The following is a 12,080-nucleotide window of genomic DNA, read 5'->3' as shown; positions in this document are numbered from 1 at the left end:
CGTAATTCTCATTTGCAAGCCTGAGCTCATGTCCTCTCCCATGAGGACACCTACACAAAAAACTGAATAATTTTACCCAAATGAATTTGAATTACACTCATCCCCACACCACTTTCAATTACATGGACTAGATCTTTAGTACAGAGTTACCAAATTAATAAGGATTAAACTTGTTTAATCAAGTCTCCACAAGATTCTATTTGAATCTTCTTAAGATCACTCTAGTTCATATTTAGACTGTAATTCTTGTTTCCTCTGCATCTTCAAAGCTTGCCATTTTCTGGAGAAACCTGTCATACCTCAAGACTCGCTTTGCTAGAAGTCAAATTTTATTTGGTTTGCATGGCAATGTTTTGTTAGCTAGGTGGCTTCTGTGAGAAGCTGCCAGAAGCTTCCCCCATGTCCAGTGCCAGATGGGCTCCAGGACCGATCCACTTCAGGCCAAAGCTGAGTCCATTAGCAACAGTAGCACCTATGGAACAACATTATTAAGAAGGGGGTTGGAGGGGTCAACTGCTAGGGGAACAACAGCAGCAGAGAAAGGAGTGAGAATATGCAAGAGCAACAACTCTGCATACACCAAAGTGAAATGAAGAAAGAGGGGGAGGAGGTACTGCAGGCACCTGTGCACAGATTCCCCTGCAGCCTATGGTGAGACAGGCTGTCCCACTGCAGCCCATGGAAGCACACAGCAGAGCAAGAGATCCACTGGCAGCCCACGGAGGACCGCAGGCCAGAGAAAGAAATGCCTGAAGGAGACTGTAACACTATGGGAATGACATGCTGGAGTAGTTTGTTCCTGAAGGACTGCACTCCCAGAAGGGATTGCCACTGGAGAAGTTTGTGAAGGACTATCTCCCATGGGAGAGGGCCCACACTGGGAGCAGGGGAAGAGTATGTGGAGTCCTACTGAGGAAGGAGCAGCAGAGACAACATGTACACACTACTGACTGCATCCCCATTCCCTACCCCACTGTGCCTCTAAGGGAGAGCTGGTAGAAAATTTAGGAGCTAAGTTCAGCCTGGGAAGAAGGTGTTGCTAAGATTTGGGTTTATTTCTCATTGTCCTACCCTATATGATTTGTAATAAATTAAACTGATTTCTCCAAGTGGAGTCTATTTTATCCCCATGACAACAACTGGCAAGAGGTCTTCCCTGTCCTTATCTTGACCCACAAGCCTTGTGCTGTATTTTTTTCTATCTATAGCGAGTTGATCCTGGCTGGATGCCAGGCACCCACCAAAGACTCTTTATCCCTACCCTCCGCCCTGGACAAGGGAGAGAAAATATAATAAAAGGTTCATGAGTTGAGGTAAGGACCAGAAGAGATCACTCAACAAATCCAATCAGAGGCAAAAAAGGCTGGAATTAGAGATATTAACTGAATTTATTACTAACAAAATCAGAGCAGGATAATGAGAAGTAAAGACCTTAAAACACCTTCCCCTTACCCCTCCCTCCTTCCTAAGCTCTACCTTCTTCCCCAGCAGCACAGAGAGAAGGGAATGGGGGTTATGGTCAGCTCATCACAGGTTCTTTCTCCCATTGCTCAGGGAGAAGAGCCCTTCCCCTGCTCCAACATGGGGTCCCTCCCACAGGAGATAGTTCACCACGAATTACTCCAATTTGAGTCCGTCTCAGCTCACCACGAATTACTCCAATTTGAGTCCGTCTCACTAACAACAGTTCTCCACAAATGGCTGTAATATGAGTTCATTCCATGGGCAACAGAACCCCTTAACTGCTGCAGTATGAATCACTCTTCCAAGGGGTACAGTCCTTCAAGGCTGCTCCAGCCTTGGTCCCCCACAGGATCACAAGTCCTACCAGGGCACTTCTCAAGTGTGGGGATCTTCTCTCCACCAGTCTGCAAGTCCCTGCCAGGAGCCTGCTCCAGCACAGGCCTCTCATGGGTTCACAGTCTCCTCTCAGGAATCTACCTGCTCTGGTGTGGGTGTCCTCCACAGGCTGCAGGTGGATCTCTGCATCCTCATGGTCCTCCAGGGGCACAGTTGCATCACTATGGGCTGCCCCACAGGCTGCAGAGGAATCCTAGCTGTAGTGCCTGGAGCACTTCCTGCCCCTCTTTCTCTACTGACCTTGGTGTAGCTGGAGTTCCTCTCACATGTTCTCACCCTGCTCTTCTCTGGCTGCAATTACAAATGTGTAGTAACTTTTTTCCTTTCTTCCTAAATCTGTTACCACCATTTCTAATTGACCAAGCTTTGACTAGCGGCACATTCATCTTTGGAGCTACCAGGGACTGGATCTGCCAGGCACAGAAGAAGCTTCTAGCAGCTTCTCACAGAAGATAAGGCCCTATAGCCCACATGCTGCCAAACCTTGAGCATGCAAACCCAATACACTACCCCATACAGTTGAGGAGGGGAGTGATAGAGCAGCTTTGGTGGACACCTGATGTCTACCCAGGGTCAACCCACAACAAATCAAACACATTGATAAGGTAACAGAAGATGTCCAAAGGTTACTGAAATGTAAAATTGACTCTAGGGTTTTGGATGGGCAGACCTTTCTAAACAAAATCTGCATATCTGTCTTCTAAGAGTCATCTATTATTTTAGGCTACAATCACAATCACCACAGCACTTGAACGAACATCACCACTACATCCTTAATCCTTCACTGAGGAGTTTTACTTTCAGCAAGTTAAATACAGCCATCTCAAAACAATCTGTATTTGGGTCAAAGCCCAAGCAGAAGAATGACTTTTCAGTCTGCTCCGACTGTCCCAGCAAAGCAAATTTATCCTTCAGGAAACCAGTCTTTCATCCCCATGTTGCTTAATGTGCCTGCAGTTTACCAAATGCTTACTGTTTAGGTTCTTGTGATCTATGACTTCAACCTTCTGTAGGCAAGCCTGTGAATGATTCCTTATTTTCACTTCCACCACAGCAGATTCAGCATTCAGCTCAGAAAAGAGGCTTCAGGTTTCCTCTGTGAAACTTACAGCTTATTTAAAAAGTAGTCTCACAATAAGATTAAGTAACAAAAGAATTGCATTACCTGTAAATACAAATATTTTCAAATTAACATGTTTGTCTTTGAAAAATGTTTTTGCAAACTGGATCCTAAGATCCTGCCTCTAGCTAGAAGCAGAACTAGTTAACAAGACTGCACATTGTTCAAAGTATTGGTTACTGCAATTTAATTATGCTCAAACTAACGTGCACTTAATGGTGCTTCTTCACCTGTTTCCTGGCTAACCAGATCCCAGATTTCTAGCAGAAAAGGACGACTTCAGGACTTTTTTGTTCTTCGAGCATAAAACCGGACAACCTACTAGATCTTTCTGTTCAGGCTCCGCATGAAATATTCTTACTTTGTCACTCTAATTTGTACTTACATTAATACAGGACCCTTCTTCTGAGACTACTCTTAAGAGTTTGATGAAAAGCAACACACAGGTCAAAAGGATGCTAAACACAAGCATACACAGTGGCCTAAAGCCCTTAATTGTAAAACCTCATTTTCAACTCCTCAGTCTTCGCAGAGTTTCAGCTACCACACTTAAGTTTTCTATGCAAGATCTCTGACTGAAGCTCAATTTAGCTTTGGGCAATTCCTGATATAAAAGGTTTAGGGAGATCAGGATAAAAAACAGAGGATCATTAAAAATATAAGCAAATAAAAATTTAAGCTCAAATATAAAGAAAGGTGAAAAAGTAACAATAAAATAAGGACATACAGTAAGTACAGGTATACATAGCTGTAATTCAGAAATGCTTGCTTCCCTTTCTAGTATTCAGATTTAAAAGCAAGTAGAGAATTCTACACCAAAAGAACATTTGAAGACCAAGCATCCGGACAAAAAACTAGTTACAAGTGCTTGCTTATTATAGTATTACAGGTTCTATTTATTTGTCTCCAAACCTACTCAAGGCCCACAGAGATTAAGTGCCAGAGTGTGTCTTCTTTGGTGAAATCCCATCTAATCTGCTACTAAGTCAAAACAGATATATAAGAAAAATGGAAGAGTGATATTCTCCAGCATGACAGTCAGTTATTCTTGCCTCTTCAGTGCTCCTTGATGCCACAGGACTACTATAGTCTCTTTGATTCCACTGAGTGACAATTTGATGACAATTTGGCATCACTCTCTAGAAGCACGGCACATTCTGAAATAACTTATCTTGGTAGAGAGTTAGATTTTTGAACATAACAGCTCACAAAAAACACAAGTCCAAGGCATCTTGAACTGTGTACTTGTTGATATAAAACGACCTTGGAAATTCATCCACGGATTGGTATTATTTTTGTAAGACTTCTGAAGGAGAGCTCACATTTGCCACAAACTCATTTTTGATGCTCCTCATCATAAAACCCATAAAGACAACATGGCATTTTCTCTGTATGCTTCTACCAATATAAACAACAGACACTAAATACAAAAGGACCATTCCCTGAATAGGAATAAAATCACCAGACTCACAGAGTGTCTACTGCTCATCAAATCTCCATTTTAAACAAGTCAGAAGAGTCACAAAAAGACAGTATGATACATCCTTATTCATACTAACTACATAAATATAACTCTGGAAGTGCAAGAGTCAAGATTTTGTCAAGCTGTATTAATTTACACGCTCTCCCAACCAAAAGAAAATCCTTCAGCAATATTTTATGCATCACACAATCATATGAAGCCAAGTAGGCTACATTTATGGGTCAATTTGCGCATCAGAATGTTACCTTGTAGGTAGCTTCACAGTGAAAGATCACAGGAGGGTTACTGACAGCATCTTACAAACTCTCAACAACCCCCCATAACTGCTTCATGTGTACAAGATTAATAAAAGAGGTTCCTGTATGTTTTTGGGCTGTCCCCACACTCACCTGGACACAGCCAGGCACACAGAATGATTTGAGTAGAAAGGGACCTAAAGATGATGTTGCTCTGCCAGGCACAGACAGGGATGCCATCCCCTAGATCAGGTAGCTCAGGGCCCCTCCAGCCTGGTTTTGAACATTTCCACAACTCAGTATCAACAGTAATTGTCACCTGATAAATAAACCAATCTAGTCCTAAACGCTGTATTGCAGATTTTTAGGTAACTTCCACTTCATTGGAGATTACTTCCACTCCACATTCCAATTTACCCTTCTGAAACAGTTTGCAACTTTCCACTAGTCTTCTAACAAATCACTTCCAGGGGAGGTATGAGACCAGATGTTATAGAAATTTGATTAACTGCAAACAAGGATTGTACAGTTTCACAACTTAACAATCACTGTTATCTGGGTTGGGATGCAGTCCAAATACTGTTCATCTCAAATAAAAAATACTGACCATACATGAAACCTCTAAAAAAAAAAAAAAAAAAAAAATCAAAGTAGCTGGTTTGACTCTGCAATTACCAAAACCACTTTCACTTCTGTAGTGCTGAAGTGCCACTCCTAGTGACAGGTTCTCCTTCTATCTCCTGTACGTCCCCTCTAGAACTCCACATAGATAACTCACAAGTGTCTGCAGCTCATCCTTGACAGAGACGTGGTGGTACTGATTTTTTTGATTCCTCCTGATATACGAAGCATGCTTTTAAGAAACTTTTCTTCACTGCAGACATAAAAAAAAGTGAAGGCACAATTGGTTAGCTTTCAGAAACAGAGACTGTGAGTGGGAAAAATAGGACAAGACTTCAAAAGCTAAGACAACTAATGCAGAAAAACAAAAAGAAAGTTGCAGGGACTGTGTTGACAAATTATTTCAGATTAACTGAAGACAATGTCACAAAAAGTTATAGAGTAAACCATACTAATGAAAACACTAAAGTATGTATTTTCTTTTAATCCAGATTACCTACTGAAATTAGGTAATAATTACCGCTATAATTAAAGCTAGTAAGGCTCACTTCAATATCAACAAATCTTGATGCAAAGAACACATTCTCCTGAGTTTCTATGAAAAAAAAAAATTAACGACAGAGCCTTGCTTTGTCTTTAGTTATGAAAATAAACTGTTCTCCTGTTTCAAGTCTTCAATACTGCCCAAAAACTTAATGACGTAAGGTTTTTCACAGCTCTACAATTAGGGGTACATTGGAAATTATTTCATGAATGAGTAACAGTGGTACACAATATCCATTTTGCAGAAGACCTGGTCAAGTCATTCAGATTTAGGCCAGCTTCCTGTGTTGCAACAGCTGCAGGAATGATACCAAGTGATCTAAGAAAGTACAGATTTCCTGAAGAGAATTTCAAGCTGGGGAGAAACATGAGATGTTGCTTGTCTGCCACAGGATGCAAACACCAATCCATTAGAAGGGCTAGGCTGTCCTACTCCTGCACTATGGTCTTGCCTTCCTCCCTTGGTCAGGAATGAACTAACCATGTGGACTTACTCAGTAGTCTCTTTTTGTAGTTGCATAGCCGGAACTTACTTCAAATAACATCAAGTCCTTAGAGTAATAACTATAGAGTGCTGACTGGGACAGTGTACAAGATATTGTCAAATGCCTCCTCTTCTTCCTGGTTCACCTCTAAAAAGTGTCTGTAATTCTGTAACACACATTTCTCTAGGGTCTTATAGTGACTTTCACTCTACTGCTTCAGTAGTAAAAATCACTATTAAAACACTACTCTTGAAAAAGAAGCATCCTGAATAGCTAGAGGGCCCCCAAATAATTTTATATTTCAAAAATTGTCTAATAGGCAGATTTCCAACCTGGTGTTTACAGCCTTCCTCCCCTTCCTTGCTGCTAGAAGAGAGAGGATCATGCAGTACGCCAGGAGCTCACAACAGCATGCATGAGCAGGTACACATAAAAATAAAAAACTTTTTCACTTTTAGTTGTCCAGTGTTTCTTTACACATTCTAAAGCTTGAGAAATGAGTTTCCAGTAGCCATAACCTACTGCTGCTTTTGAAGGTAACCTCATTCAACTGCTTCATGAAGAAACAGTCTGTACCAGCAGACAAGGTCTTTGACTTTCTCAAAATAGCATTTGCCTACTACAAGCAAACTGCCATAACTTCATTAAAATATTACTTATACTCTGCCTGTCTCACCCTGTTGCCTCATGGATGACAGGCCTTTAAGGAAAAAGCCATACACTAGATGCTCTAAGGTACTACAGATCTACTACACTCAACTGTTACACAACTTTGAAAACTCAGCTTGAAAACAGGTCTACTAATCGCATTCAAGTACAAAAGTACTCCTTTTTTCCCCTGCTTTATGCAAGAAAAATAGAAACAGACCATCTTAACCACATCTGAGCAGGAAAACAAAGTTTGCCTTGAAATGTGAAGGTGTAGTTACTGTAGATACTCCTTTCATCTCTCTGAACAAGGAGGCTGTCTAAAATATCCCTGTACCTGACCTAGATGCAACAGAACACAGCAGAAGCCTGCCCCAACTCAGCAGGGATTCAGCACACTGACACCACACAGTGCACTTCAGTCTGCTTTTGGATTAGTTCTGAGGTAAAGGAGTGGCAGCATTCACAACCACAAGCTAAACACGGACTTCTGTCACACAGCTCGTGTTGAGTGATCTGTTTTACTAAGGGAGCAATTTTGATTAAAACTCCCAAGTGGAGCCTAACCTGACGAACACTCTCAAATGTCAGCTAGGTATCTGAAAGTCATCTAAGCATTACTTAGAAAGACCAATTCATAAAGGATCCGCCTACCCTCTCAGCATCCATCCAAGGACAAAAGTGCCTGTTTTTATCAGTAAGATATTCTTATCCTTAAGAGCACCTCTCTGTACCTAACCCCGAGCAGCTCGCAGAGCTCTGTGGATGACAGCATTGGCACGGTAGCAGTAAGCATCAAGTACTCATGTACTTCTGTGACTCTTGCACTTCCCACATCCCAGATGATAGGTGGACAACTGTTTATTTTAGTTCCCTCTCACATTTACTAACTGTGAGATCACAAGCTACAGCGTAGCCTTCAGCACACTTCCTTCCTCAGCCATGGAAGCAATTTCTTTCTCCTTTTGTAGGCCCTCACCTAGATTCCCATCTGTTTGCCTCTGCTCCAGAAAGGCTCTCAATTAAAAAGACAGTCAGTTTTACTCTGCAAAAACTGGCACAGCACAAAAAGAACTGCCATGGCTCACTTCAGATTTATTTTTGATGAACTGTCCTACAGGAGAGCTTTGGAACAAAATAGCACAATTTTAATTCCACTCAGAAAACCTATCTGGTGCATATATATAGTAAAAGAAGCACAGGTACAGACAGTAAAAAAGTCTATTGGGTTTTTCCCCCCACATAAAAGTTCTGGTTTTACTTTTTTTTTGGTCTTTTAACTCTGTTTTGCAGATTATTTAATCCCTAGGCAGAGAGGTGCTCCAAGTACAATCATCTTTGCTGCAATGGCACTTACACTGCACAGTGCAATTCCAAACTCAGTTACTCGGGTACAGAAAATAATACGGTTTTACACTACAGCTTTAAGTTAAACCTGAAGTAGCTCATAACACTACAAGAAGCATCCCTGAAACATACATGTACCAAAGGAATAAAAGATCACATCTAATTAGTTTATTTTTGTAAAGCCTTTAATGTGAATAGTACAAGTATCCCCCACTATTCACTCGGTTCATTTTTATCTAGAAAGAAGTCTACAGGATAGCGTTACAGCAAGAGTAAAAAAAGATGCAATGAATAATAAAAATTTAAATACTCAACTCTAGCAAGTTTGGTTGGGTTTTTTCCCCCGTCCCAAAAGCTTGTGATTTTAATATAGAGGCAAGTCACCCAAAAGGCAATAACTTAAATAATGTTCCAAGTTTTTCACAGAGATAAGAGACTCTTTCCAAAGGGAAGTACACTTGTTTTTGAATGGTTATTTTTAAAGGCAACGTGACTGCTTCACGGCCTTTTAATTATAATTCATGGAAAGGAAGCGTGTTCCTTGACTCCTTTTCTTATAAGAGTAATTTCAACATATACTTCACTGTGAAAGAGTACTGAAAAGCCTTTTGTCATAGACTGTCTACACATCTCATACCAGGGTAAGATGTAGCTGTTATATGCAAAAAATTACAATTACATTAATCAAAACTAATTAATCTAAATGCAGGAACATATACACAACCTGTATGATTTTCAACCTGGGCATCTCTGACATACTCTCTGTCTTGCAACTGTACTACCTTACTATCATGTCCCAAAGCAGCAGAGATAGACTTTCCTTTTTTTTGTTTCATTTACCCTGAACAGCATAATCCATGCCTTCAAGATAGAAAAAGAAGTAAAAGCATTCTTTTTTTGCAAAAACCTTGGTTTCTCATCCTCTTTTGTAATCTAGGGCCAATGCGAGAATAGTCAAGATTTTGTTTTATTCTCCCCTCTGCAAACTTTGTTTTCCTTCCACACCTCCTCACTAACGCACGCAGAAGGGTACGAGGACCTCAGGCTCATTAGAAAGGTTTGGCGCAGGAAGTGTCAGTCAAATTCTTCCATTTGCTTTGACACGGGTGATGGTGGGGTGTTTAGACGAGGCGAACATCCCTGTCATTTCCTTTTCATTTTGTGATAAGCAGGAAAGGAACTTGCAGGCCCCCGCGCTGTCTGCTTATCCCACTCCGTGGCCACCCCAGGCACAAGCCCCGGCGGGCTGCCCCGGCCGGCCGCGCCCGGCCTGACCCCCCCCCCCGCCTCGCCCCCGCACACCGGCCGGAAAGAGCGAGTGGCTTCTCTCCCGCGGCCGGACTAGGTGGGGCTCGGCTCGGACTTCCCGCTAACAACGCCGGCGGCAGCCGGGCACCGTCCCCTTCCCCGCCCGCGGCGGGGCCGAGCCGGGCGTCACCCGCCCCTCCCCGCGGCGGTCCGGGCCCCACGTCGCGGCCCCGACCCGTGAGGTTACAACTTTCCGCTTCCGCTCCAACTTCTGCTCCGGGGACCGGCGGGCGGGGGGACGGCGACGAACGGCAGGGCCGGGCCCTAGGCCCGACCGCGACGGCTGCCCCTCAGCGCCCCGCTCCCCCCACCCCCTCGGGGTCCCACCACGCCTGAGGCCGGACGAGGCGGCGGCTCCCGGTTCCACTTCCGCCATGTTCCAGGCTAGTGCCCCTTTCCTCAGAGCGCGCCGCTCCCCGCCGTCGCCGCCGCCGCCGCCACCCCCCTCTCGCCGCCGCCCCCACCCCACCCCGCCCCGCCACCTGTACCAGAGACGCCGCGCCGCTCCCCGCCACAGCGGCCCGGCCCGGCCCGCGCTGCCCGCCGCAACCCACCGGACAGCGCCTCCGCTCCCCGCCGACCGCGCGCCGCCGCCTTGCCGGCCGATCCCGCTGCGCCGCGCCCGCTGCGCTCCGCTCGGCTCCGCTCCGCTCGCCGCCTGTGCCGGGGCGCGGCTCGGGGCCGTCGCCGTGACGCCGCACGCCCAGCCTCGCTCTGGCGCGGCGGGGGCGGAGGGAGGGGCGGGCGCGGGGAGGGCTGACCCTGCGCCCGCCCCCTGCGCACGCGCGCGGCCGCCCCGCCCCACCCCGGGCCGGGGGCGCTGAGGGGGCCGGGGGCGCCGAGGCCTCCTTGGGAGAGCCCAGGTCTCCTTGGGAGAACGGCGTCCCTATCCCGAGTTCGTGTGCGCTCCAGCTGGGAGCCGTGGCTTAGTCACAGCCCAAAGGTGCGCCGAAAGCACGTCATGTTGCTTAAAGTTAATTGAGAACGTAAAGAACTGGAAAAGTAAAAGCCTCTGCACTATTTCCTGCGTTTCTAAAAAGGTGTTGAAATCCACTAGTGAAGGGTGTTTCAGAGATTCCGCATACTGCTGGTCTTATGTGGACCATTATGCCTCTGGATGTGAACAATCTATCATTACTCTTGCCGATACAAAGCAGGATTCCCAGTGCCTGCAAATAATTACGGTATCAGCTTTTCTGTTATTTTAGTCCTAAAGTATGCAAAACACGTCGTCGTCGTCCGTCCGTCCCCCCCCCCCCCCCCCATGTCACCTGTATTTTCCAGTTACAAAGGGTTTAGCTGATAAAGATTAAAAAATAAACGAGCATTTATGTTTCTATGAAACACTAAGTAAGCAAAGAGTTAACGTGGTGCTTTCAGACCGAACTTGTGCTCTGAGGAAGTCCACGGCACTTCCACACTTACACCAGAGTGTATAAAACTGACAGGAAGTTGCAGTGAGGCTTCTGGCAAGGAGAGTGGGTGTGGAGGAAACAGTGGCTTTCTGTTTGTAGGACAGAGATAGAAAAGGGAGACCATATGAGTTCAAGCGAATCTGTGGGAGATGCTGAAGCTCAGAGCAGGGTCAAAGGATGAGCAGGGAAATGAACTGCCCTTGGTAGGGAAGACTTCATCGAGATACAGGGCATCCAGAAAGCAACGCACTTTAAAAAATATTTTTCTTTGCTCCCAAATCCTGAGTGTCATAAAATCTCTTCCAAAGTCCAGACAAATCTCTTGGTGTTTCACAGCTTAAACCCGTGTGCAGTCCTTTGATAATGAATCCCTGTAAATGATGGATAATGCAAGAGAGCTCTGGTTGTGAGAAATCAAGTCCATAGAAACCAGTCCTTTCTCAGCAAAGCATCCTATGCAGGACAAAAATCATTAATGAGATGAGTAGGTGAAATACAGCCTTTCGAGTGAAAATTAGAAGAGCATTTCATGCAATTATTAGCTGTGTAGCATATTAGCTCACCAGACAGAAAAATACTTGTGTTCTTATTTTTCCTGTCACTAGATACTGTTATCAGCACCAGAAATATTCAGAGGAAAAGAACAAAGATAAATATCCTCAACCCTCACAATTTTCTTCAGTGAACTAGGTTAATCACAAATAACTTGCAGTGTTCCAGGAACAGCTATGTGTCATTAATGTAATAGCATTTTACAGTGTGTCTTTAATTGTTCTGTGTTTTAAAGGCTTTGGGACAAATACACCTCTTTGCTGTACAATAAGAAAAGAGGATGGTGGCCTTTGGGAGTCTTGAGTAAATCTCTGTGAACAGATCCTGGTGTTCTGAGTTTCATATAGGAGTATCTGGAACTTAGTATTTTACAATAAGTGTATATACACATATATAAACATATGTTTTTCTTAATATAGACATGTTTGGAGATTGATCACTGTAGCCAGAAGAAATAGGCAA

The 12,080-nt window shown here is 44.2% G+C and overlaps 1 protein-coding gene across 3 annotated transcripts in view; it reads right to left on the bottom strand.

Annotated features, from left to right (window-relative positions):
* Positions 1-10,361, bottom strand: part of RAP1B (RAP1B, member of RAS oncogene family) — a 34,873-nt gene extending 24,512 nt beyond the window's left edge. The window contains exons 1-2 of one of the 3 annotated variants that reach the window (XM_084205606.1): positions 10,206-10,361; positions 5,478-5,573 (exon numbers count right to left, since the gene is read on the bottom strand). The gene's annotated coding sequence lies outside the window, so the exon portion shown is untranslated. The remainder of the gene's footprint in view (positions 1-5,477; positions 5,574-10,205) is intronic. The other 2 variants (XM_084205605.1, XM_084205604.1) reach the window with 2 other exon arrangements.
* Positions 10,362-12,080: the final 1,719 nt, after the last annotated feature.

The sequence above is a fragment of the Fringilla coelebs genome (assembly GCF_963513975.1).
Source record: "Fringilla coelebs genome assembly, chromosome: 5".
Lineage (NCBI taxonomy): Eukaryota > Metazoa > Chordata > Aves > Passeriformes > Fringillidae > Fringilla > Fringilla coelebs.
This window is presented reverse-complemented; position numbering and strand designations above follow the sequence as displayed.